Source organism: Nomascus leucogenys, chromosome 10 (assembly GCF_006542625.1).
Source record: "Nomascus leucogenys isolate Asia chromosome 10, Asia_NLE_v1, whole genome shotgun sequence".
NCBI lineage: Eukaryota > Metazoa > Chordata > Mammalia > Primates > Hylobatidae > Nomascus > Nomascus leucogenys.
In genome coordinates this window covers 12,992,113-13,017,352 of record NC_044390.1, presented here as the reverse complement: position 1 = coordinate 13,017,352, position 25,240 = coordinate 12,992,113, and the positions used below count along the sequence as shown (strand labels likewise).

At 39.1% G+C, this 25,240-nt stretch overlaps 1 pseudogene; it reads left to right on the top strand.

Moving 5' to 3' along the window:
* Positions 1–12,833: 12,833 nt before the first annotated feature.
* LOC100588804 lies at positions 12,834–13,723 on the top strand (annotated as a pseudogene).
* The last annotated feature ends 11,517 nt before the right edge of the window (positions 13,724–25,240 follow it).

Sequence of the window (25,240 nt, the reverse complement as noted above, 5' to 3'; positions counted from 1 at the left end):
CACAAAGGGAAGCCCATCAGACTAGCAGCTGATCTCTTGGCAGAAAGTCTACAAGCCAGAAGAGAGTGGGGGCCGATATTCAACATTCTTAAAGAAAATAATTTTCAACCCAGAATTTCATATCCAGCCAAACTAAGCTTCATAAGTGAAGGAGAAATAAAATACTTTACAGACAAGCAAACGCTGAGTGATTTTGTCTTTTTGTTTGTTTGTTTGTTTTGTTTTGTTTTTTTGAGATGGAGTCTCGCTCTGTCGCCCAGGCTGGAGTGCAGTGGTGCAATCTCGGCTCACTGCAAGCTCCGCCTCCCGGGTTCACGCCATTCTCCTGCCTCAGCCTCTCCGAGTAGCTGGGACTACAGGCGCCCGCCACCACGCCCGGCTAATTTTTTGTATTTTTAGTAGAGACGGGGTTTCACCGTGGTCTCGATCTCCTGACCTCGTGATCCGCCCGCCTCACCACCAGGCCTGCCCTAAAAGAGCTCCTGAAGGGAGCACTAAACATGGAAAGGAACAACTGGTACCAGCCACTGCAAAAACATGCCAAATTGTAAAGACCATCGAGGCTAGGAAGAAACTGCATCAACTAATGAGCAAAACAACCAACTAACATCATAATGACAGGATCAAATTCACACATAACGATATTAACTTTAAATGTAAATGGGCTAAATGCTCCAATTAAAAGACACAGACTGGCAAAGTGGATAGAGTCAAGACCCATCAGTGTGCTGTATTCAGGAAACCCATCTCACGTGCAGAGACACACATAGACTCAAAATAAAGGGATGGAGGAAGATCTGTCAAGCAAATGGAAAATAAAAAAAGGCAGGGGTTGCAATCCTAGTGTCTGATAAAATAGACTTTAAACCAACAAAGATCAAAAGAGACAGAGAAGGCCATTACATAATGGTAAAGGGATCAATTCAACAAGAAGAGCTAACTATCCTAAATATATATGCACCCAACACAGGAGCACCCAGATTCATAAAGCAAGTCCTGAGTGACCTACAAAGGGACTTAAACTCCCACACAATAATAAGGGGAGATTTTAACACCCCACTGTCAACATTAGACAGATCAACGAGACAGAAAGTTAACAAGGATATCCAGGAATTGAACTCAGCTCTGCACAAAGTGGACCTAATAGACATCTACAGAACTCTCCACCCAAAATCAACAGAATATACATTTTTTTCAGCATCACACCACACCTATTCCAAAATTGACCACATAGTTGGAAGTAAAGCTCTCCTCAGCAAATGTAAAAGAACAGAAATTATAACAAACTGTCTCTCAGACCACAGTGCAATCAAACTAGAACTCAGGATTAAGAAACTCACTCAAAACCGCTCAACTACATAGAAACTGAACAACCTGCTCCTGAATGACTACTGGGTACATAATGAAATGAAGGCAGAAATAAAGATGTTCTTTGAAACCAACAAGAACAAAGACACAACATACCAGAATCTCTGGGACACATTCAAAGCAGTGTGTAGAGGGAAATTTATAGCACTAAATGCCCACAAGAGAAAGCAGGAAAGATCCAAAATTGATACCCTAACATCACAATTAAAAGAACTAGAAAAGCAAGAGCAAACACATTCAAAAGCTAGCAGAAGGCTAGAAATAACTAAAATCAGAGCAGAACTGAAGGAAATAGAGACACAAAAAACCCTTCAAAAAATTAATGAATCCAGGAGCTGGTTTTTTGAAAAGATCAACAAAATTGATAGACCGCTAGCAAGACTAATAAAGAAGAAAAGAGAGAAGAATCAAATAGATGCAATAAAAAATGAAAAAGGGGATATCACCACCAATCCCACAGAAATACAATCTACCATCAGAGAATACTACAAACATCTCTACGCAAATAAACTAGAAAATCTAGAAGAAATGGATAAATTCCTTGACAAATACACCCTCCCAAGACTAAACCAGGAAGAAGTTGAATCTCTGAATAGACCAATAGCAGGCTCTGAAATTGTGGAATAATCAATAGCCTACCAACCAAAAAGAGTCCAGGACCTGATGGATTCACAGCTGAATTCTACCAGAGGTACAAGGAGGAACTGGTACCATTCCTTCTGAAACTATTCCAATCGATAGAGAAAGAGGGAATCCTCCCTAACACATTTTATGAGGCCAGCATCATCCTGATACCAAAGCCTGGCAGAGACATAACCAAAAAAGAGAATTTCAGACCAATATCCTTGATGAACATTGATGCAAAAATCCTCAATAAAATACTGGCAAACCGAATCCAGCAGCACATCAAAAAGCTTATACACCATGATCAAGTGGGCTTCATCCCTGGGATGCAAGGCTGGTTCAACATACGCAAATCAATAAATGTAATCCAGCATATAAACAGACCCAAAGACAAAAACCACATGATTATCTCAATAGATGCAGAAAAGGCCTTTGGCAAAATTCAACAACCCTTCATGCTAAAAACTCTCAATAAATTAGGGATTGACGGGACGTATCTCGAAATAATAAGAGCTATCCATGACAAACCCACAGCCAATATCATACTGAATGGGCAAAAACTGGAAGCATTCCCTTTGAAAACTGGCACAAGACAGGGATGCCCTCTCTCACCACTCCTATTCAACATAGTGCTGGAAGTTCTGCCCAGGGCAATCAGGCAGGAGAAGGAAATAAAAGGTATTCAATTAGGAAAAGAGGAAGTCAAAATGTCCCTGTTTGCAGATGACATGATTGTATATCTAGAAAACCCCATCGTCTCAGCCCAAAATCTCCTTAAGTTGATTAGCAACTTCGGCAAAGTCTCAGGATACAAAATCAATGTACAAAAATCACAAGCATTCTTGTACACCAATCACAGACAAACAGAGAGCCAAATCATGAGTGAACTCCCATTCACAATTGCTTCAAAAAGAATAAAATACCTAGGAATCCAACTTACAAGGGATGTGAAGGACCTCTTCAAGGAGAACTACAAACCACTGCTCAATGAAATAAAAGAGGATACAAACAAATGGAAGAACATTCCATGCTCATGGGTTGGAAGAATCAATATCGTGAAAATGGCCATACTGCCCAAGGTAATTTATAGATTCAATGCCATCCCCATCAAGCTACCAATGACTTTCTTCACAGATTTGGAAAAAACTACTTTAAAGTTCATATGGAACCAAAAAAGAGCCCGCATCGCCAAGTCAATCCTAAGCCAAAAGAACAAAGCTGGAGGCATCACGCTACCTGACTTCAAACTATACTACAAGGCTACAGTAACCAAAACAGCATGGTACTGGTACCACAACAGAGACATAGATCAATGGAACAGAACAGAGCCTTCAGAAATAATGCCGCATACCTACAACTATCTGATCTTTGACAAACCTGACAAAAACAAGAAATGGGGAAAGGATTCCCTATTTAATAAATGGTGCTGGGAAAACTGGCTAGCCATATGTAGAAAGCTGAAACTGGGTCCCTTCCTTACACCTTATACAAAAATTAATTCAAGATGGATTAAAGACTTACATGTTAGACCTAAAACCATAAAAACCCTAGAAGAAAGCCTAGGCAATACCATTCAGGACATAGGCATGGGCAAGGACTTCATGTCTAAAACACCAAAAGCAATGGCAACAAAAGCCAAAATTGACAAATGGGATCTCATTAAACTAAAGAGCTTCTGCACAGCAAAAGAAACTACCAGCAGAGTGAACAGGCAACCTACAGAATGGGAGAACATTTTTGCAACCTACTCATCTGACAAAGGGCTAATATCCAGAATCTACAATGAACTCAAACAAATTTACAAGAAAAAAACAAACAACCCCATCAAAAAGCAGGCGAAGGACATGAACAAACACTTCTCAAAAGAAGACATCTATGCAGCCAAAAAACACATGAAAAAATGCTCATCATCACTGGCCATCAGAGAAATGCAAATCAAAACCACAGTGAGATACCATCTCACACCAGTTAGAATGGCTATCATTAAAAAGTCAGGAAACAACAGGTGCTGGAGAGGATGTGGAGAAATAGGAACACTTTTACACTGTTGGTCAGACTGTAAACTAGTTCAACCATTGTGGAAGTCAGTGTGGCGATTCCTCAGGGATCTAGAACTAGAAATACCATTTGACCCAGCCATCCCATTACTGGGTATATACCCAAAGGTCTGTAAATCATGCTGCTATAAAGACACATGCCCACGTATGTTTATTGCGGCACTATTCACAATAGCAAAGACTTGGAACCAACCCAAATGTCCAACAACAATAGACTGGATTAAGAAAATGTGGCACATATATACCATGGAATACTATGCAGCCATAAAAAATGACGAGTTCATGTCCTTTGTAGGGACATGGATGAAACTGGAAAACATCATTCTCAGTAAACTATCACAAGGACAAAAAACCAAACACCGCATGTTCTCACTCATAGGTGGGAATTGAACAATGAGTACTCATGGACACAGGAAGGGGAACATCACACTCCGGGGACTGTTGTGGGTTGGGGGGAGGGGGGAGGGACAGCATTAGGAGATATACCTAATGCTAAATGACAAGTTAATGGGTGCAGCAAACCAACACGGCACATGGATACATATGTAACAAACCTGCACATTGTGCACATGTACCCTAAAACCTAAAGTATAATAACAAAATTAAAAAACTAAAAATAAATAAATAAAAATAAATAAATAAAGACATGACTTTGCTCCTCATTTACCTTCCATCATAATTGTGAAGCCTCCCTATCCATGTGGAACTGTGAGTCAATTAAACCTCTTCCCTTTATAAATCACCCAGTGTTGGGTATGTCTTTATTAGCAACATTAGAACAGACTAATACAGGAGGAGAAATAAACCAGCCCTTATTCAACAGTGAATCCTGGCAGAGAAGACTAGAGTCTGATAGAGTCCCAGATGAGAAGCAAATTGCTCAGCCCAACAGTACTCTCCTTTTCCCCAACCTCCAAATTATAGTGAGAAGGAGATAGTAGAGGACCGGCTGGAAAAATAACATAATCACATCATCTCTCACATTCTCATGATACTTGGATTCCAGGTATATGTCAGATTGAATTCTGAGGTGAAGCTACAGCCCAGCCTCCTTCCAGTTTAAATATTGACATGGTTAAAAAGTCTGCAAAGGAGGTTGGCAGTGTGGTTAATCACAGGTGAATTCAATTTAATTAAAGCTATAATTTAGTACCAGCTCAACCCCCTTCTAGGAGATAGCTAAACAATTAGTTCCTTCAGCAGAAGTTACACTTTCTGGATAATAAACAAAACAAAAGATAATGTACTTCAGTCTCTGTTGTTCTTTTATATACAATATCCAGAATACCATTAAATAAGTATAAGACATGCAAAGAAACAGGAAAATGTGATCTTATATTTAAGAGAAAATATAGTCAATAGAATCAAACCAATAGATGATCCACCTGTTGGAATTAGCAGAGGAAGATGTTAAAACAATTTTTATAAATATCTTTTTAAAATGTATAGGAAAAGTAGATGCAATGAATGAAGAAGTAGAGTTTTCTTAGGGGGAAAAAATAGAAACACTAAAAAAGAGCCAAATGGAAAATTATAGGACTACAGGAATACAATATCTAATAAATTATTTATTAAAGAAACTTAAGAACAGTAGGTTAGCCATAAATATGTACTGTTCAGATCTCCTACTCTGGGAAAAAAAATTGACTGACAGCTCAGCTATTATTTCTATAGATCTACTGTAGCATTCATGCCAAGACAAGCCTCTATAGGCTGATCCAGACAGTAGCTAAGAATGATAGAGCGATTAACGCAAGCCCATTCCTGTGAGCTGTTGGATGTCTCCAGTGGGTGACTTTGATTAAGAAATTCCCATCAGTCTGGCAAAACTGTTTTTAGGTCTTTGCAGCATTCCTAGACTTTATCAACACAATCCTCCTTCCTTTCCCTTCTCTCCCATAGGTATGAAACTTTAATCATGGCCTGAAGGTTCTCTCTACTTTCTTCTGTTTCCTCATCTTTTATCCTTCACTGACATTTCCCAAATATATCTTTTGGAAGTCTAACCCCATCTTTGCATCTGATTCTCAGTGGATCCAAACTAATAGAAGAAGATTGTACACTTCAGAAGGCAGTAAAATGAACTTGAAAATAGATTAGTAGAGACTTTATAGCCTGAATCTCAGAGATGAAGATGATTGAAAGGAAAAAAGGGGCCAGGTGCAGTGGCTCACTCCCATAATCCCAACACATTTGTAGGCCAAGGTGGGAGGATCACTTGAGGCCAGGAGTTCAAGACCTGCCTGGGCAACATAGCAAGATCACATTTCTACCAAAAAAAAAAAAAGTTTGAAAATTAGCCAGGCTTGGTGGTGCACACCTGTAGTCATAGCTACTCAAGAGGCTGAGGCAGGAGGATCGCTTGAATCCTGGAGTTTAGGGCTGAAGTGGGCTATAAACATGCCACTGCACTCCAGCCTGGGCAACAGAGCAAGACCCTGTCTGGAAGGAAGGAAGGAAAGAAGAAAGGAAGGAGGGAGGGAGGACCAATGTCCCGAGGGATCAAATTAACTAGTCTAGTGCATTTGAAGTGTTAGAAGGAAAGGAGAAAGAGAAATGTTTGAAGAGGTAATGGCTGAGCAACTTTCAAATTTGATTAGAAATAGCCACCCCAGGATGGAAAAACCTCAATAAAAATCAAGCAGAATGAACACAAGCCAAACAACAATGAAGTATATTATGGTCAAACTGCTGAAAACCCAATATAAAGATAAAATCTTAGGTTCAACAAGAGAAGAGGCAACGTTACATAGAGGGAACAATGATGGGGAGGTTCACTGACTTTTCATCAAAAGCAAAGTAAGCCAGACTGCAATGGAGCAACAGCTTTGATGGGCTGAAGAAGGGAAATTGTCAATCTGGAGTTTTATAACCAGAAAAGCTGCCCTTTGTTTGTGGGGATGAGACAGAGATGTTCTCTGATTATCAAGGCTGAGATAGTTTATTGCCAGAAGACCCATACTACAGAGGATGCTGAAGGGGGACTTTAGATTGTGTAAAGATGGTGGAAGATAAAGGATCAGATCTAGAAGAAATACTGATGAACACCAGAGATCGTAAATGTGAATGTTTTCTTTTTCTTTTTTCTCAACTTATTTGGTGCAAGTGAACTGTTAAAAGCAAAAGTGATGACAAAATTTGGTAGAAACAGGAAAATGTATGCAGAAGTGAAATGTATGCAGAAGTAAAACGTATGCAGATCATGGCACCCAAGGCCAGAGAAGATGGTTGGAGGCATATTGTTGTAGGATTGTTGCCTTTTTTGTGAGGTAGTGTTATGTTATTTCAGATTAGACAGTGCAGGGGTGGAATGTATATTATGATCCTACAGCAACCACTAGGGAAATAAAACAAAGGGTTAGGACAAAAAACACAAAAATAATAAACTGTAATAACTATAAGCTTTTTTTACCATGATCCTCAAGAAATATTTTATTTAGTTAGTTATTGTTTGATTGATTGATTGATTGGAGAGAAAGTCTTGCTCTGTCACCCAGGCTGGACTTAGGTGATGTGATCATAGATCACTGTAGCCTTGGACTCCAGGGCTCAAGCAATCCTCCCACCACAACCTCTCCTGAGTAGCTGGCACTACAGGCACAAGCCATCGTGTTTGCTCAGCTGATTTTTAATTGTTCTGTAGGGACAGGGGTCTCATTACACTGCCCAGGCTGGTCTTGAACTCCTGGCCTCAAGCATTTATCCCGCCCTGGCCTCCCAAAGTGTTGGCATTATACACATGACCCATTATGCCCAGCCAGAAATATTTTATATTGCTTCCAAGTACACAAGTGTTCCACAACTCTCTCATACAAACAAACATATCATACAGAATACATTATTCGAGGCAATATTTATGATTACTAAGTGCAATGAATATTTTCTATTCTATTTCAGTTTTTAACATCAATTATGACCTATTGAATCAATTTTTACTACCAAACTCCTGCATGGGATCACAACTTGCAATTGGAAAAACACTTTTGTGTAGCCTCTGCTATGTGTCAGGTCATTTACTTCTTAATTTCTTTAAATTTTTATCTTGTCACTTGATTTTCACCAAGAAAAATCTCATGCATAAGATAAGCTATCCCCATTTTAGAAATGAGTAAACAGACTTGGAGAATTTAACTAACATTCTTAAGACCACAGGCTAGTAAGTAGAAAAGGGAGGATTTCAGTGTAGATCTATATATAAGAAATCCAATTGCAGAGCTCTTAAGAACTCTACCACGCTGACTCCACCTTGATCACTAAATTTGGGCATCTAGGTATCATGAATGGTTGCACGTACTCATACACATTTTTCTTGGGATAAAAGATTAGTTTTCATCTGTAACCTGAAAAAAGCAACTGAAGAACAACAATACTACACTGTTCTGCCCTAGTTTACTGCCCTAGTTTGTTTTTTCATGCCATACCACTAAGATCTGTTCACATTATTTGAGCAGACACTTTTAAAAGCTCCAGTCACTTAACTATGATAGAACTCTAACCTGCAAAGCTTCACATCTTATACTTTCCTTTGTATATGCTATTGGTGGGTGGGTGGCAACGGAAATCTACAAACATATAAAAGAGAAACTTTAATCTACTGAGGCTATTTTTCATCTCTAAGATTCTGTAAACCTATAATTGTAATCAAGGGCCCAGACACCTGCTATTCTATAATGAAGCCACAAGATAGGCAGTTGTCTAAATTGCTCACAAAGATACACAAAGACAGGGATTCCTTTGTTTCTTTGTTAGTCTTCCCTGGAGTTTTGCAAGACCTAATGTTAATTAGAGTCCCTTAGTGCAATTTAACCATATTCCTCTTAGTTTATTGTCTATCATAGAGACAGAATAATTTAGCTTTCCTTAGGATAATCTTTTTTCACATACTTATATACTTAAAGGTAACTGTTTATTTATTCATGATTTAGCTTTTTCCTGTCTAGACTAAATAAATATAATCTCTTTAATTTTCCCCCACTGGTTTGATTTTCTTCATAATTATTTTTGTAGTGCTCCTTAGAAAACCCTCTTTAATTTCTACATGTGCATTTTAAAGGGTGGATTCCCATATTGATCACATTACTCTACTAAGGGCCTGACCAATACCAAGTATGTCTGGATGATCTGCAGCTCTTGCCAGCTGCGCTTTCTAACAGAAAGGTGAGTGCAGGTTGAGCATCCCTAATCTGAAAATTCGAAATCTGAAATGCTCCAAAATCTGAAGCTTTTTGAGGGTCAACATGATGCCACAGGTAGAAAATTCCACATCTAACCTCATGTCAAAACTTTGTTTCGTGCATAATATTATCAAAAAATATTGTATGAAGTTACCTTCAGGTTATGTGTATAAAGTGTGTAATAAATTTCATGTTTAGACTTGGGTCCCATCCCCAAGATATCTCATTATGCATATGCAAATATTCCCAAAACCTGAAAAAATATCCAGTGTCTGAAACAATTCTGGTCCCAAGCATTTTGGATGAGGGCTACTGATCTGTATTATGTTAACATTTCCAAAAGCATTATTGCCAGTTTTCTGGACTGTCAACAGCTAAGATTGAATCTCACTCACACAAACTGCCATGAGCCAGCTGAACTAATACCCTATATTCTCTTTTTAAAGGTATCTGCTCACATGCTTTTAAGACACTTAGATTTCTTCTTTCATTACTGAATTCTCTTCCTTGTGGTTTGGGGGTTTTATTTTAATATTTCTCTATTGTGACATTATTATTTTTATCGATTTCAAGAGTTCCCTTTATAATAAGGATTTTAACTCTTTGATGGTTATGTATTTTTTTAAGTTTGTATGCAATCAAATATATTGCCAATTTTTTCTTTGCTTTTTCTTCCATTGTTTTTTTACAAAGTCCTGATTTCAAGCCCAAGATCAATGAATAATTATCTAATTTGTTTTAACTTTTTCAGGATTTCACACTTATTTGCAATCAACATTTTAATCATATAGCATTAACTTTGGTATTTATCTTAGTGTGTGATATGGTAAAAAAAAAAAAAAAAAATCTCACATATTTGTGTGTGAAAGAGAATTTGCCAGATTTTCCAATTCATCCCTTTTCCATTGGTTTGCATGGTTTCTTTATCATATTTGAAATTCTTACATAAAGATACATGCTTCAGGGTTACCTGTTGATCAATTGAAGTATGAATATACTTTATATATATATATGGCTCTTAAGAAATAAACCCTCCAGTTGAAACATAGGCAAAGACTTCACAAAAGAAGAAAGAAAATTCCCAACAAATGTGAAAAGATTCAATTTCATAAGAAATCAAAAAATTATGTACAACTTTTTCTATCAAATCAGCCAAAGTTTTTTTTTAATTATTACAATGTTAGCGTTGTTGAGATTGTTTAAAATTGTACAACTTCAAACACTGCTGTTGATGTTCTTTTTACTAAGATTTTCTTTTGATAATTTTTAAACCAGTAGAAAATCTAAAAATACAGTAAAATGAACACCCACATATCCCTCACCTATTCTGTGTCAACTTCCCTGGGCCAAGTGGAGCCCAGATTAAACAGTATTTCTGAGTTTGTCCGTGAGCAGGCTTCCAGATGAGACTGATATTTGAATCAGTGACCTCAGTAAAGAAGACTTGCCCCCGTCCTAGTGGCGGTGGGCCTCATCCAGTCAGTTGAGGACCTTTGCCTTTCTTCTGAATAGAACAAAGATTGAAGGAGGATTTCATTCTTTTTGCTTCCTACCTGCCTGCTTGATTTGCACACTGATCTCCTGCCCTTGGGCTTATATTGACACCATCAGCTCTTCTGGTTCTCAAGCCTTCAGGCTTGGATTGGAATTACACCATGGGCTTTCCTGGGTCTCCAGGTTGTAGATGGCAGATTATGAGATCTCTTAGCCCCCATAATTGCATGAGCCAATTCCTCATAATAAATATAAATATAAATAAATATAAATACACACACATATGTGTGTATATATATATACATATATATATGTGTATGTATTATACACACACCCATGCACACACGTATATATACGTATTCTATTGGTTCTATTTCTCTGACAAATCCTAGTATGTCTATACTGTAAATATTTGTCATATTTGCTTTCTCTTTCTTTCTGTCTCTTTTCTTTCTCTTTCTCTCTCTTACTCCATGTGTGCATGTGTGTGTGTATCTGTGGGTTTATGTATATACAAATATGTGTGTTTATATGTATAATCTATATAACATTTTTGCTGTACCACCTGAAAGTTAGTTGCAGATATCATGATACTTCACCTTCAAAGATTTTAACCTGCAGTGGTTGGTGTTTTAAACAAGAACCATATCTTTTAAAACAATTTGGAAACATGCATCACAACCTTCAAGATGTAAAACTGGCATAATAATTTCACTTGTAAGCATTTGTTTAAAATATATTTTATTTTCATTTCTCAATTTTGAGCCTACTTCTCATGACATCCAGTATAACATTAGTTTCTTATTTATGATTCAATAGAAAAGTACTCACATAATTATAAAGGAGACGTATAAAATTAATTTTAGCTTTGGACACTAAGGAAATACATGTATGTGATAGCTTTTTCTCCAGAAATTTGTTCTTTCATTTATTTATGTATCCCACTAATATGTACTGAGCACTGTACTATAGCAAAATAAATAAGATGTGGACTAACTCTCCAGAAGTTGTCATCATGAATGGCCTTTTAGGCCACATCTAGAAATTTAGCCTTTTCTTAGACAAGGAAAAGGACTGAAGGATTTTAGATATAGATGTAACTTGATTTGCATTTTGGAAAGATCATTATAAATACAACTTATAAGATAGATTGAATGGGAAAAAGATTTGTTAAGAAAAGTAGTTGGGAGGCTGCCGTAGTAATACAGGTGGTTGGATTGAGAACAGAGATAAGCAGGTAGATTTAAGAGAAATGAACAAGAAAGAAATAATAGGATATGAAGATTTGTTGAACATCTGATTAAATGAAAAGGAAGACTGAGGAGTCCCCACCAGGTTTCTGGATGTGGGCTGCTGGGTTGGGGGTCGTGCCATCCCTGGCTAGGGAAATACAAACGCATAGTTTAGGGAGGAAGGGCGGTCCACTCATGAGTTCAGTTTGGCATATGTGAGATGTTCAATAGGCAGGAGATTGTGTGTGTTTTGATATGGACTTAGAAGACATCAATGTATATTCAGAAGTTAATGTCATAGGAGTAAACAAAATCATCTAAGAACAGTTTGGAAGGTAAGAAGAAAATCGAGGCTGGATCTCTAAAAAAAAACAGTTATATTCAAAATTTAGACAAATAAGGATGATGAACAGGAACAGTCAGAGAAGTAAGAGGGTACCCAGAAAAAATCGGTGATAGAGAAGCCAGAGGAGAATACGGTTTTAAGAAGGCAGAGTCACAATGGTGCCCCACACTTCACAGAGGTCAAGAAGATAAGAGCTGGAACAGTCCTTTGGCTTTAGCCACGAGGAATTCCATGGTGACTTTTTGTCTAGAGCAAGTTTCTCAACCTTGGCACCATTGACACATAAGGCTGAATAACTTTATGATGGGGGGCTGTCCTGTGCATGATGGAATGATTAGCAAAATCCTTAGCCTCTACACATTAGATGACAGGACCAACCCCATTTCCCCTGTCCATCCCCCATTTGTGCCAACCTAAAATATCTCCAGACATTGCCAAATGTCCCTTGGGATGCAAATCACCCCAAGTTGAGAACCACCGGCCAGAGTAATTTCAGTAGAAAGATTAAAAATAAAGCCAGACTGCAGCAGGTGCCATCATGGCAGACACAACCAGTCAAGTCCTCCTTGGTTCTGGTCTCACCATCCTGTCCCAGCTGCTCATGCAGGATATAAGCCTCTTCCTCCAAAAATAGGATGCAATATTTTTGGATGGCAAGTATTTCTGCTTCCTGGTCTCTTTTGTTACACTCAACACATTGCCAGTACTGATGAGAAGTATGGGTTTTTCAGAGGCTTAACTCCAAGACTGTGTTCAGGAGGCCTTCAAACTGTGGCCCGTGGAAAAGTTTTACAGCATTCCCAGGAGTGTGATGAGGACCTGGAAATGTACATAAAGAAGTCTCATCTTCCTTTGACTGAGTTATCAAGGAGACAGCTTGAGAGATGATGGCTCGTTCTGCTGCTATCCTCATCACATATCCCTTCCATGTGATCACTCTGAGACCTGTGATACAATTCATTGGCAGAGGACCTAAGTACTGTGGACTTTGCAACTTCATAACCGTCTTTCAGAAAGAGGGCATCCTGGGGTTTTTCCCAGGACTGGTTCCTCACCTCCTAGGTGACATCATTTCTTTGCGGCTGTGTAGCTCACTGGCCTACCTCATCAATACCTATGCACTGGACAGCAGGGTTTCTACCATGAATGAAGTAGAGTTATTCTCAAGCTGTCACAAGATTTTTGCTGGCATGTTGACCTGTCCCTTTGTGCTTGTCTCTAATCTTATGGCTGTCAACAACTGTGGTTTTGCTGGTGGATGCCCTCCTTACTCCCCAATATATACTGCATGGATAGGTTGTTGATGCATGCTACAAAAGCAGGGAAATATAAGCCCAGGAAATAGCTTGTTTTTCCAGAAGGTCCTCTTAAGGAAGACTTATTCATGTGATTTGAAGATGTGGGGCAGAGACAGTGACATTTCTATAGTCCTAGATGAACAAAATTATGGCAGAAAATGTTGATTTCCATACAGTGTGATGCACTTTTATAATAATCATTTAATCTTGGGGAAAAACACAGACCGCAAAGGGTTATGAGTGAGCAGGTAATGTGAAGTGAAGTCAGCAGCTTAGCTGGAAAAATAGAGAGAGAGAGAGAGAGAGTAACTAGAAGAGAATGTATGATTAATGGAGGATCTGGGTTTTTTTTTTTTTTAAAGATGAAAGAGGCTAGAACATGCTTAAATGATGACAAGAAGATCCAACAAAGAACCGACATTTGAAAGTGGCTAACAGATGCAGCAAAGTCTCTAGGGAAACAGGAGAGAATGGGGTGCAGAGAATCTCCTGAAAAGGTTTTCCTTAGGGATAGCTTTATAATGTTGGGAGGGACTCAGGACTTTCAAAGAATTTCCCTCTGTTTGCCTTTATTGTTTCTGTGAAATAGAGAACAATCTGGAGAGTGAGAAGAAAGTAGAAAGGCAAAGGCCCTATGACAGTGAAAGTTTTTAAGTGTCCCTGATTGGAGCCCAGGTAATTCTTTTCAGGAGATATAGACAACACAGTTGAAGTTGGAGATCATGAATGGTCAGTGATAAAAATGCTCTTATGCCATTTTTTCCCCCAGCAGTTTTCAGCAACCCAGGAACAGATATGCAGGAGACTAATAGTCAGATTGATCAAGACATTGGTTTTTGCCAGGTGAGTGTGATGGGCAGTCAATGTAGCAGGAAAGTTAAGGATTTGGGAAAGTTGGATCTTTTTTTTTCTTGTTTTTTTTTGTTGTTGTTGTTGTTGTTTTGTTTTTTTCTTTTGAGACAGGATCTCACTCTGTTGCCCGGGCTGGAGTGCAGTGGCACAATCACAGCTTACTGCAGCCTTGACCTCCCAGACTCAAGCAATCCTCCTACCTCAGCCTCCCAAGTAACTGGTACGACAACCATGTACCACCAAGAAAAGCTGAATCTTTAGGAAATGGATTGCTCCAAATGCTCATCTGGAAGAACAAACCTGCAATATGACCTCATATCACATATAAAATGTATATAACATATTATATTACATGCATTATGTTATTATTCCACAGTTTAAAGACTTAAGACAAAAAAAATTGAAAATGTATAAAATAATTTACATAGAGAAGAAAGGTCTTCCTAAAAGTAAAACAGGATGCCCAGAAGTCATACATAAAAAGAGTTATATTTAACTATGTGCATTTTGAAAAAATTTTCAAAGCAAATAAATGACACCATTAAACAAAGTTAAAAGGTAAAACACAGGCTGCAGTGCATATGATAAAGAGCTCCCACAAATCAATAAGCAAAGTGTTAACATCCCAGTGGAAAATGGGCAAATATATAAACAATGTTATCACAAAGGGAAATTCAAAGGATAATAAATATATGAAAATATACACAACCTAACAAGTAGCTAGAGAAATGCCAGTTAAAATATTGATGAGATTCCATTTTTTGCCTATCAAATTGGCAAAAATTAAAGGATATGTTCAATTTCAGTGACAAGGTGAGGAACACATGGCTGATGGGGTTGAAAATTGCTATTCTCTTTTGGGTAATCAATAGCAACATATACTAAAGGGTAAAACACATATGAGGAAACATTGCCAATATCATACTTGAGAGAAACAAAAGCACCAACATTTATGTGTGTATGTGTAAATATAAGTGTGTATGTATACACTTATAAATGCATATATAAAAGAATCTTTATTGTAGCATTCTTAAAGAAATCACAAAAACAGGCTGATTGTCCAAAAATGGGAAATAATTGAATTAGCTACAAGACAGTTATACAACAGAATATTATTATGACCACCCAACGGATTCACCTTGCCCACTGCCTAGACAGAGCCAATTTATCAAGGCAGAAAAATTGCAATAGAGAAAGCATTTAATCAACGCAGAGCCACTGAACAGGAGACCAGAGTTGTACTGTTACTCAAATCAGTCTCCCTGAAAATTCGGGGATCAAAGTTTTTAAGGATAGTTTGGCGAGTAGGGTGCCGGGGGTGGGAGTACTGATTAGTTGGGTCGGAGATGAAATCATAGGGAGTCAAAGCTGTCCTCTTGCTCTGAGTCAGTTTCTGGGTGGGAGCCACACTTAGCGATCTGGGTGGTGCCAGCTGACCCATCATCGAGTGCAGGGTCTGCAAAATATCTCCAGCACAGATTTTAGGTTTTACAATAGTGATGTTTTCCCGAGGAGCCATTTGGAGGAGTTTAGAATCTTGCAGCCTCCAGCTGCATAACTCCTAAACCATAATTTCTCATCTTGTGGCTAATTCATTAGTCCTGCAAAGGCAGTCTAGTCCCCAGGAAGGAAGGAGGTTTGTTTTGGCAAAGGGTTGTTATTATCTTTGTCTCAAAGTTGAACTATAAACTAAGTTCCTCCCAAAGTTAGTTCAGCCTATGCCCAAGAATGAACAAGGATAGCTTGGAGGTTAGAAGCAAGATGGGGACGGCTAAGTCAAATTTCTTTTACCATCATAATTTTCTCAGTTACAGTTTTTGCAAAGGCAGTTTCATTATGCTACTATAAGTATAATTGGTAGGCTCTATATTAGGTGACCTGGAGAGACATCCAGATGAAATATTAAGTGAAAGAAAACAAGTTTCAAATTTTTGTATGTTGGGTGATTTCATCAACACACATACATGGAGCATGCATTTATGTTTCTTTGTATGAGCATGAAGAAAAATAGACATAGGACCATAGATCAAACCATGGCTGATGGGACTGTATATTGCCATCTTCTTTCAGGAAATTTGTTTTTGAAAGGAGTAAAAATGGATTAGATGGGATAAGAGAAGATTGTCAACTTTTTCTCTATAAATTTTAGGTTGGTTTCAAAGCATGCTTCATGTTAATAACTTTTAAAAATTGAATTAAAAAATACAAGACTAAAGCATGAAATGATAATTCACAAACTGTCGAGAAAGCAGCAGATATTGGCGATGATCCATTCTCATTTTTCTATATAAGTATAATATATAGAAACACTGTTAAAATGAAAGCACATATCACATCTCACTACTTAACGAAAGAATTACTTTCATGTCAGAGGTCTCAATTTGCGCCTGAGTAGTTTCTGCCACCATAGGATTCAGACATGTCTGGACACGTGTAGAGGCTAAGGGTTCAGGCCCACCGGGGGTTGATTTGCATGAGGGAAGACTAAGGAGCCTCCTAAGAAAATCTCATCTTAAACTAGTTAGAGTTGGACATATGTTTTTGGTCAAACAGTATTGAAAGGGGTGGCATGATTTCAAGCACAGCATAAAGACAAAAGGTAAACATCCTTACTATTTAATGTTTTCCCACCCAATCCCTATGCCTGAGTTCTAGGACCAGGCACAGTTGTATTAATTGAATTGATAGACTCCACACAAAAACATCTCTGAGATGTTCAGGAGGCAAGAAAGCAATTCGGGGACCTGCGTAAAGTGTGGCACTAAAGAGGGTGCCAGCGTGGTGGGATTTCAGGGGCATTCAGCGGGGGAATGGGCCTCAGCAAAGCATGTTGGAGGCAGAGGGAAGCCCCTCTACATTCTGCTTTATTCACTTGACATTAAAACTACACATTTCTCTCCATTTCTATGGTCTTACCTGTCATTTTTAATGAATAAATACTATTTTATTGATATATATATAGATATTTATTAACCTCTTATCTGCTTTTTTTTTTAACTGTTTGAGTTAATTTGGACTGCTATAACAGAATACCGTACACTGAGTGGTTTATAAACAACAGGAATTTATCTCTCATAGTTCTGGAGACTGGGAGAGCCAACATCAAGGTACGGGGCAGATTCAGTGTCTGGTGAGGGCATCCTTCTTGGTTCATAGACAGCTGTCTTCTCTCTGTGTCCTCACATGGTGGAAGAGGCAAGGAACCCTCTGAGACCTCTCTTCTGAGAGCACTAATCCCATTCATGAGGATTCCTCCCTCATCACCTAATCACCTCCCAAAGACCTCACCTCCTAATATCATCACCTTGGGGGTTAGGATCTCAATAGATCAATTTCAGAGGGCAGGGCCTAAACATTCAGGCCATAGCATCTACTATTACAGAACTTCATATGTATGGCTTTGTTTTGATGCTCAATTATTTTCTTAAATTCCCAAGAGCATACACTGACAAGCTCAAAAGATTTGAACATTTGCTTGTGTACAGTGATACACTAGACATAGTCATGTTATTTTTCCAAAGCATTGAAGCAATTTAGCATGCCATCAGCAAAGCTAAAGTTATCAGGATTTTGTCACAGATTGGACAGCTAGGTTTTATCTTTTGCATTTAAAAAATATTTATTGAGTATCTACTATCTACTACGACCAGATACTCCTCTGCATATTTCCCTCAAGTTCCCATGTGGCTTCCTGAGTCCTAGGATGATGGTCCTAAGCACCATGTTCTGTAAGCACCATACAAAAAATGTACTCACAGCCAAGAAAAATCCACCTGCTGTGGGATCCTGTTTTCCCTATGAGGAGACCTTCTCTTTTCCAATGGCTCTTTGGGAGACACGGTCTCCATCTTCTCTATTACCTGCAGAAGCAGTTTCCCTCCTTGCCACTAAGGTTGATTTTCTAGGACAACTCTTCCAATTCTTTCTATATCCAGAGCTGTTTCCTCCCTCAGTGTTTCCTTCCTTTCTACCTCCTGGAGTAGAGGACCTTCCTAGAGAGAGACGGAAGTCCTGGGTAACCACATCCTGCCATATCCTAGGATCAATGTGATTCTCCAGTCCCCAGAGACCCACCCGACCTTGGTGGGAGTGAAGTCAGCCCCACCTTTCCCTGTGCCCAAGCAGGTCCCCAAGACGCCAGCCCTGTTCCCTCCTAGAAGCTGGTCTTCCTCTGTCCTTCCGACAGCCTACCCTTTGGGGAGAACTGGTCCACTACTTTCAGCTCTCCAGTGGGAGTTTTCACCATAGGTGATAGCCTCTGTTTGTCATGTTTGATGTGATTCTTTCCCATCTGCTGACCTAAGTTATTTTGTTCTTTTTGTTGTTGCTCATATGTTTGCAATCCTTTATGTAGCTATATTTGTCAGTCTTTTTCTTTGTGATTTCTTCTGGCACTTTGAAGTACAATTTTTGTAAAAAAAAGACAGTGTTTTCTCCAAAGATCTAACAATCAGTAACTTATATTTCCTGCAATATTTTCTATTATCTAATACTTTAGCCATATAAAGTTTATTTTGATCATAAGGTATTAAATTGCTGTATTAAGTTGATTTTTCCAAAGAGAGATCTAGATGAGAATACTAAAAAATGTGTATTAAATAATTCTTTATTGTTTTGTGAAGATGCCTCTTGTTATCTGTTATATTCTTATATACAATACGTTTACTTCTGAACTGTGCTGTTCCACTTAACTATATGCTTATTGGGGGAAGATATACCTCCATTTACTGTTCTCTTTGCAAAATACTAGTTAATGCTCTTAGGTGAGCATGGGGGTGGTAAATGCTAAATAAATGATATCTATTATTGCAAATAAAAATTACAAGTATGTTAAGTTCAAATATCCTATGGAGATTTTTGAGGTGGACTACAGTCAACCTATAAATTTGTTGAATGAGATAGAAGGCTTTCTGATTGATCATTATTTTCAAGGACAATAGTACACCTTTCCATTCATCTTCTCTAATATTATTCAGTAAAGTTTTATACTTTTGTTTCTATTAGATAAGACATGCAACTGTTTCATAAGAATTCTTATTGTTAAATAATTTAGATAATATTATATTATTCTGGTATAAATAAAAGGACTCCTGGTATATATTTTTATATATATTGCATTCATCTGTCCATTTTATTGATGTCTATAGTTATTTTATTTTTTAGATTATTTCTTTTAGTTTTTAAAAGTATACAATCATAACATCTAAAAATGATATTTTAATTTTGTTTTCCAGTATTAATTCTTCTGAGTTTTTTTTAATATTTTCTTGCATTGACCACAACTTCCAAAGTTGTGGTCATATATATAGGCATTGATCAAACCCATATGAGAATGGTTGCCTTGGTTTTCTTACTGATTTGAGAGGGAAACTTTCTAACAGGAAGAAGAAAAGGAGGCTTTGGATTAAGACTTGAAGGTTGCTTAATGCTGATGGTGTCTCTTACAAGCTAGAAATCCAGAACAAATTCCACAACCTCCCTGAATCCCAGTTTCTTCACCAGGAAGATGAGGATATGAATACATCTCACAGTGTCATAGGAATAACTGAGATATTATTTGCAAAGGGCCTGGCACTCAAGGCAGACACAATACATTTTACTTTTATCTAGTAAAAGAGTTGAGATTTAAAGCCAGATCTACCTGACTTCAGGCCCACACACATAACCCTGTGCTCTGCAGCCTCTTCAGGAGAAATTCCATTTATGCGTAGGCCATGCCCATGTATGGAAACAAACACAACCACAGATGTCTAGGTCTATTAGCCACAACAAAATAAACCCTGAAAACTAAGCTACCTCTCTGTGAATATACCAGCTTCCCTTCATGCACAGCATCATGTACAGATTTGAAATCCGTACATGTCTAGCCAGCCTGGCCAACACAGTGAAATCCTGTCTCTACTAAAAATACAAAAAAAAAAAAAACATAGCCAGGCATACTGGTGGGCGCCTGTAATCCCAGCTGCTCAGGAGGCTGAGGTGGGAGAATCACTTGAACCTGGGAGGCGGAGGTTGCAGTGAGCCGAGATCACACCATTGCACCCTAGCCTGGGTGACACAGCGAGACTCTGTCTCAAAAAAAAAAAAAAAAAAAGAAAAAAGAAATGTCTAAACTCTATCCAATAAGTGCAAATTCTAAGGTAGTGGCTATCTTTAAGGAGGGGAGGCCAGAGATGGGGTGGGAGGACAGAGGAAGAATATGAAAAGAAATGCAAGTCATTGATACTATTATGGTACTTAGGTTGGGTGGTGGTTTCACAGGTGATCATTGTATTATCAGACTTTATAATGTACATGTATTTTAGTGTCATGTTTAGTATGCATCAAGTTTTATACAAAATATTAAACAAAGCCAAAAAAAGAATCCTCTGGCCAAGTTTAAAAGACCATGAGTATTTAATTAACAATTCCTGACAAGGCACAGTGGCTCACACCTGTAATCTCAGCACTTTGGGAGACCGAGGTGGGTGGATCACGAGATCAGGAGTTCAAGACCAGCCTGGCCAAGATGGTGAAACCCCGTCTCTACTAAAAGTAAAAAAATTGGCCAGGCATGGTGGTGGGCGCCTGTAATCCCAGCTACTCAGGAGGCTGAGGCGGAGAATTGCCTGAACCTGAGAGTGAGAGGTTGCAGTGAGCCGAGATCACACCACCGCACTCCATCCTGGGCGACAGAGCAAGACTCCATCTCCAAAAAAAAAAAAAAAAAAAAAAAAAATTCCTATTCCCTCTACCCTGTATTCACTGTTCACTGTACTCTACCCTACAGTGAACAAAAGGTGCCTAAGCCAGGACATGCCCCTGAATCTTTTATCCTGATAATCATATTTCCCTAAGTACAAGGCCTGAGAGTTACCAAACCTGATTTTTTGATAGTATTTGCCCTGGGAAATAAAACAAAATGTCTTTCTTTAAGGGATAGTCTTCCTTTTGTCAAAGTGTCAAGGGGAAAAAAAAGGGAAATTTAAAAAGCAGCCTATTTCATTGTCACCAGTTCATAAACACTGCATTAAAGGGCAAGAGGCACGCTTTATTCCTCTTGCAAAATCCCAAAGCACCCAGTGCAAGGCCCTGCACTTAGTAGGCGGACAATTGACGTTTGTTAATCAATGTATGAATGATGAGCCACGTCTCATAGCTTCCATGGAGAATCTTAAATGTCACTCCTTTTGAAACGCGACCATGCTTCTCAACCTACTAAAAATTTCATAATGAACCACCCACAGACACAGGCTTGTATGAATATCTCCTGTGTTCCCCAAATCCTTTGTGACCTATGGACACAATTGCTAAACGTGAGTCATGCTTCTATCACTCCCACACAATGGGTATTTTTAATGCTACAGCATTTCCTGAAGTCAAGCGCTCAGGAAATGGTTTTTGCAATAATGACCTCAGCCTCCCCATATTCCCCCCACCCCCACCACAGAATCCAAGAATAACTGAACAGGTGTCCAAATACCCAGAATTACCCAAGAAACCTCACAACCTGTCTTCTGTTTCCTATCAAAGTCATGAGGTTAACCCCTCGTCCTTTGGAGTTCGAAAGGAATGTGTCCAAGAACTGAACACAACCATATCTGTGCTTTATTTATATTGAGACACAGTTTATTTCCAAGACTGTCAATGGTCTCCAGACCCCAGAACTAAATCTGTATACCATCATGGCTAAAAGCATGAGTTCTGGAATTCAAAAGCCTTAGAGACTGAATTCTGAGTCTGCCACTAAGTATGTGGCTTCAGCCAAGTCATTTAGCCTTTCAGAGCCTCAATATTCTCACCTATAAAATGGAAATAATGAAAGAAACTATTTCTTGGAGTGTGTGAAAATCACTCATGTAAACTGCTGATCTCCAGGCCTGATACACAGCAAAACACCTAGTACTTGCTAACAGTTATTGCGTCAAGTTTCCCCAGACTGAACCTTGGGTCTGGTCAGTTTCTCCTGGACAGCAGTCATTTTGACAGCTTAGGATCTTTAGGTGCCCACATACCTTCAGAACCTCCACCCATTCTTGGGAGCACTGTCTGATCATCCTCTGAGGACCAGAAGCAGGAAGAGAGATCAGATGGTGAGAGGATAAAGACTGTTGATACCCAAGGGAGGTTGTAAAACCACTTGGGCATACCCAGGTTCAAAACAAAGAAGCCATCACATGAGGGTGAGAGAAGAGGTGTTTACTCAGTGGGGCCCCTTCCAGCCCTCATGGTAAAAGTCTACACTTGTTTAGAAAAGAGTATGTCTGTTTAATGATTTTATTTTTTAAAAAGGGAAACTCAACAACGAAAATGATGATGAAAATGACAATCTGACTATGGAAAACAGGCTCCTGCTATTCTCATCAGACCATCTGACAAACTTCCCAAGGGAGTTTCCGAGGCCTCCCAAACAGTAACAGCAGAGCAGCCGCTCGAGAGGATGCCCTGGGGAGCCGCCAAACTGCAATTGCCCTGGAAATCGGATTCAAACAGCTGAGGCATGAGGGCAAAGGGCGGGATGCATGCATCCCTAAGCACCAGCCCTTCAGCCCAGCAGAGGAGCACAGACAAAGCTGCCCCGGAAGCATTGCTTGGGAGGTGCAGATACGAAGAATAAGATCCTGCTGGCAGCGCTGGGAAACACAGCAGCAGTCGGCACACGCTGGCCCTGGCAGTCAGCAACCGCCTGGCTCAGGCTGAGCAAAACCTTTCTGTGAATATGGCATGAAAGCAGATCTCTCAGAGGCTCATGCTCCCTGAAGGTGAAAGATCAACAACAAAAAAGGCATTAACCCCTCTCCTAAATGATATTTCATGGCCATCAAATGGCCATCAAAGTCCCATCAAAGGAGCAGCTCATGTTCATAGGCCTGGGGGAGATGCTCCCAGCAATTTAGACACATTGGCAGCCCCAGGGAGGAGGACATAGCCTATGGGGCCTCTCTATGTGTGAAGGGCAGCAGTTTGCATAACAAATGTTCCATGCACAATCTTGGAACATTGGCATAATTCTTTCTGGACCCAATAATGATAATTACTCTCTGTCCTAATTAAGGAGAAAATAAAGTAGCTAATACTTTTATAAATCAACAAGTAGGATTAGTATGATGTACAAAGCGCCCTTGAATTTGCTTCAGGAGACTTCCTCCTCTGTGTGACCACGAGTATATCATGTCGGCCACCTGGGCTTTTGTTTCCTCACCCATAAATCCTTTCTTTAAGGGGACATCTTATGGGTTCCTTTGAATGCTCCTATCCTAATTTATTCTTCTTTTCCTTTAAAAATGTTTGGTAAAGGCTTAGCATGCATGCAGTAAAATACACAGCGTGATATGTAGTATTCTTACTTAGAATTTTATGCCTTTCAAAGGGCGAAAGATGGTGGTCAGGTGATATTGATTCTCTCCTTGTATAGCTTCAAAGATCGTGTTATAGATGAGAAACTAGATATTCAAAGGCACAGAGAACATGTCATCCGTATCACTCAGATTAGAACTTCCAAGTGCACACTCATGATATGTAGTCTGGTGAGCCAGGCCTCAGAGTGTCCTACTGTGGGCTCATGGAGCAGTTCTTCAGGATGTGGACAACATTGCTTGGACCAGGGACAGGAGAGAAAAAAAGTGGTAGGCTGAGAAGAAATTTTTATGTGACATGCAAATACTAAGAAAAGATGAATGCTAATACATTGGGAAATTTATAATTTCTTTTGACATTCAGGATTTGCCATAATTTAATAGTTCTTACCTAATTGGATGCTTACTATGTGCCAAGCATTGCACATTAACATGGATTATCTTGTTTAATCTTCAAAATAACCTATGAGGTGGACAATTTTATCACCCCATTTTATAGAAGAGGAACCAGAGTTTCAGGGAAATTAAGCTAATTTTCCCAAGTTACTGATAGAGCGCGGCAGAGCTAGGTCTTGAACCCAAGCCCACAAAATTGACTGTGCCATTATTCAGTTTCTCACAAGCACTTCCACCTTACTCTGCAATGAAGGCACCACCATGCCCCAGGAAAGGCACTACCCCAGCCAGATGGTACACTTGATCCCCGCTTCTGCTGTTCAGGCTTGAACTTGGCATGGTCTTCACCTTTCACTCTGCCATCCAAATCCATCCCTCAAGACCTAAGTCGAATACTATCTTCTCCTCGCCATTGCCTTCTACCCTGAAAGTTCCGTCCTCTGAATCAGTTTAAAAGGTGTTATCTGTTCCATCCATCTGGGGTCTTCATCATTTCCTTAAATACGTACATTATCCATTCCTTCAATAACATACACATTCATTGTCCTTTCTGCTCAAATAATTGCCAAATACTAGAAGGCAGAAACCATGTTGTCTATTTCTTTTGTATCTCTGAAAGAATCATAGTATAAAATTTATAAATGAAATCATGTAGCTCTGTGCTATATGAAAATTATATCATATGACATTATAGCCACCCTGTATTTGTTGACTAAATTGTCCTTTCTCTTAACTTCCCAAACATTTGAGCTACTCTCCCCCAGACTGAATTGCCTTGCCTTTTTTTTTTTTTGAGACAGAGTCTCACTCTGTCACCTAGGCTGGTGTGCTCACTGCAACCTCTGCCTCCCGGGTTCAAGTGATTCTCCTGAGACTTAGCCTCCCAAGTAGCTGGAACTACAGGCAAGCACCACCACACCCGGCTAATTTTTTGTATTTTTAGTAGAGATGGGGTTTCACCATGTTAGCCAGGATGGTCTCAATCTCCTGACCTTGTGATCTGCCCACCTCAGCCTCCCAAAGTGCTGGGATTACAGACATGAGCCACCGTGCTCGGCCTGAAT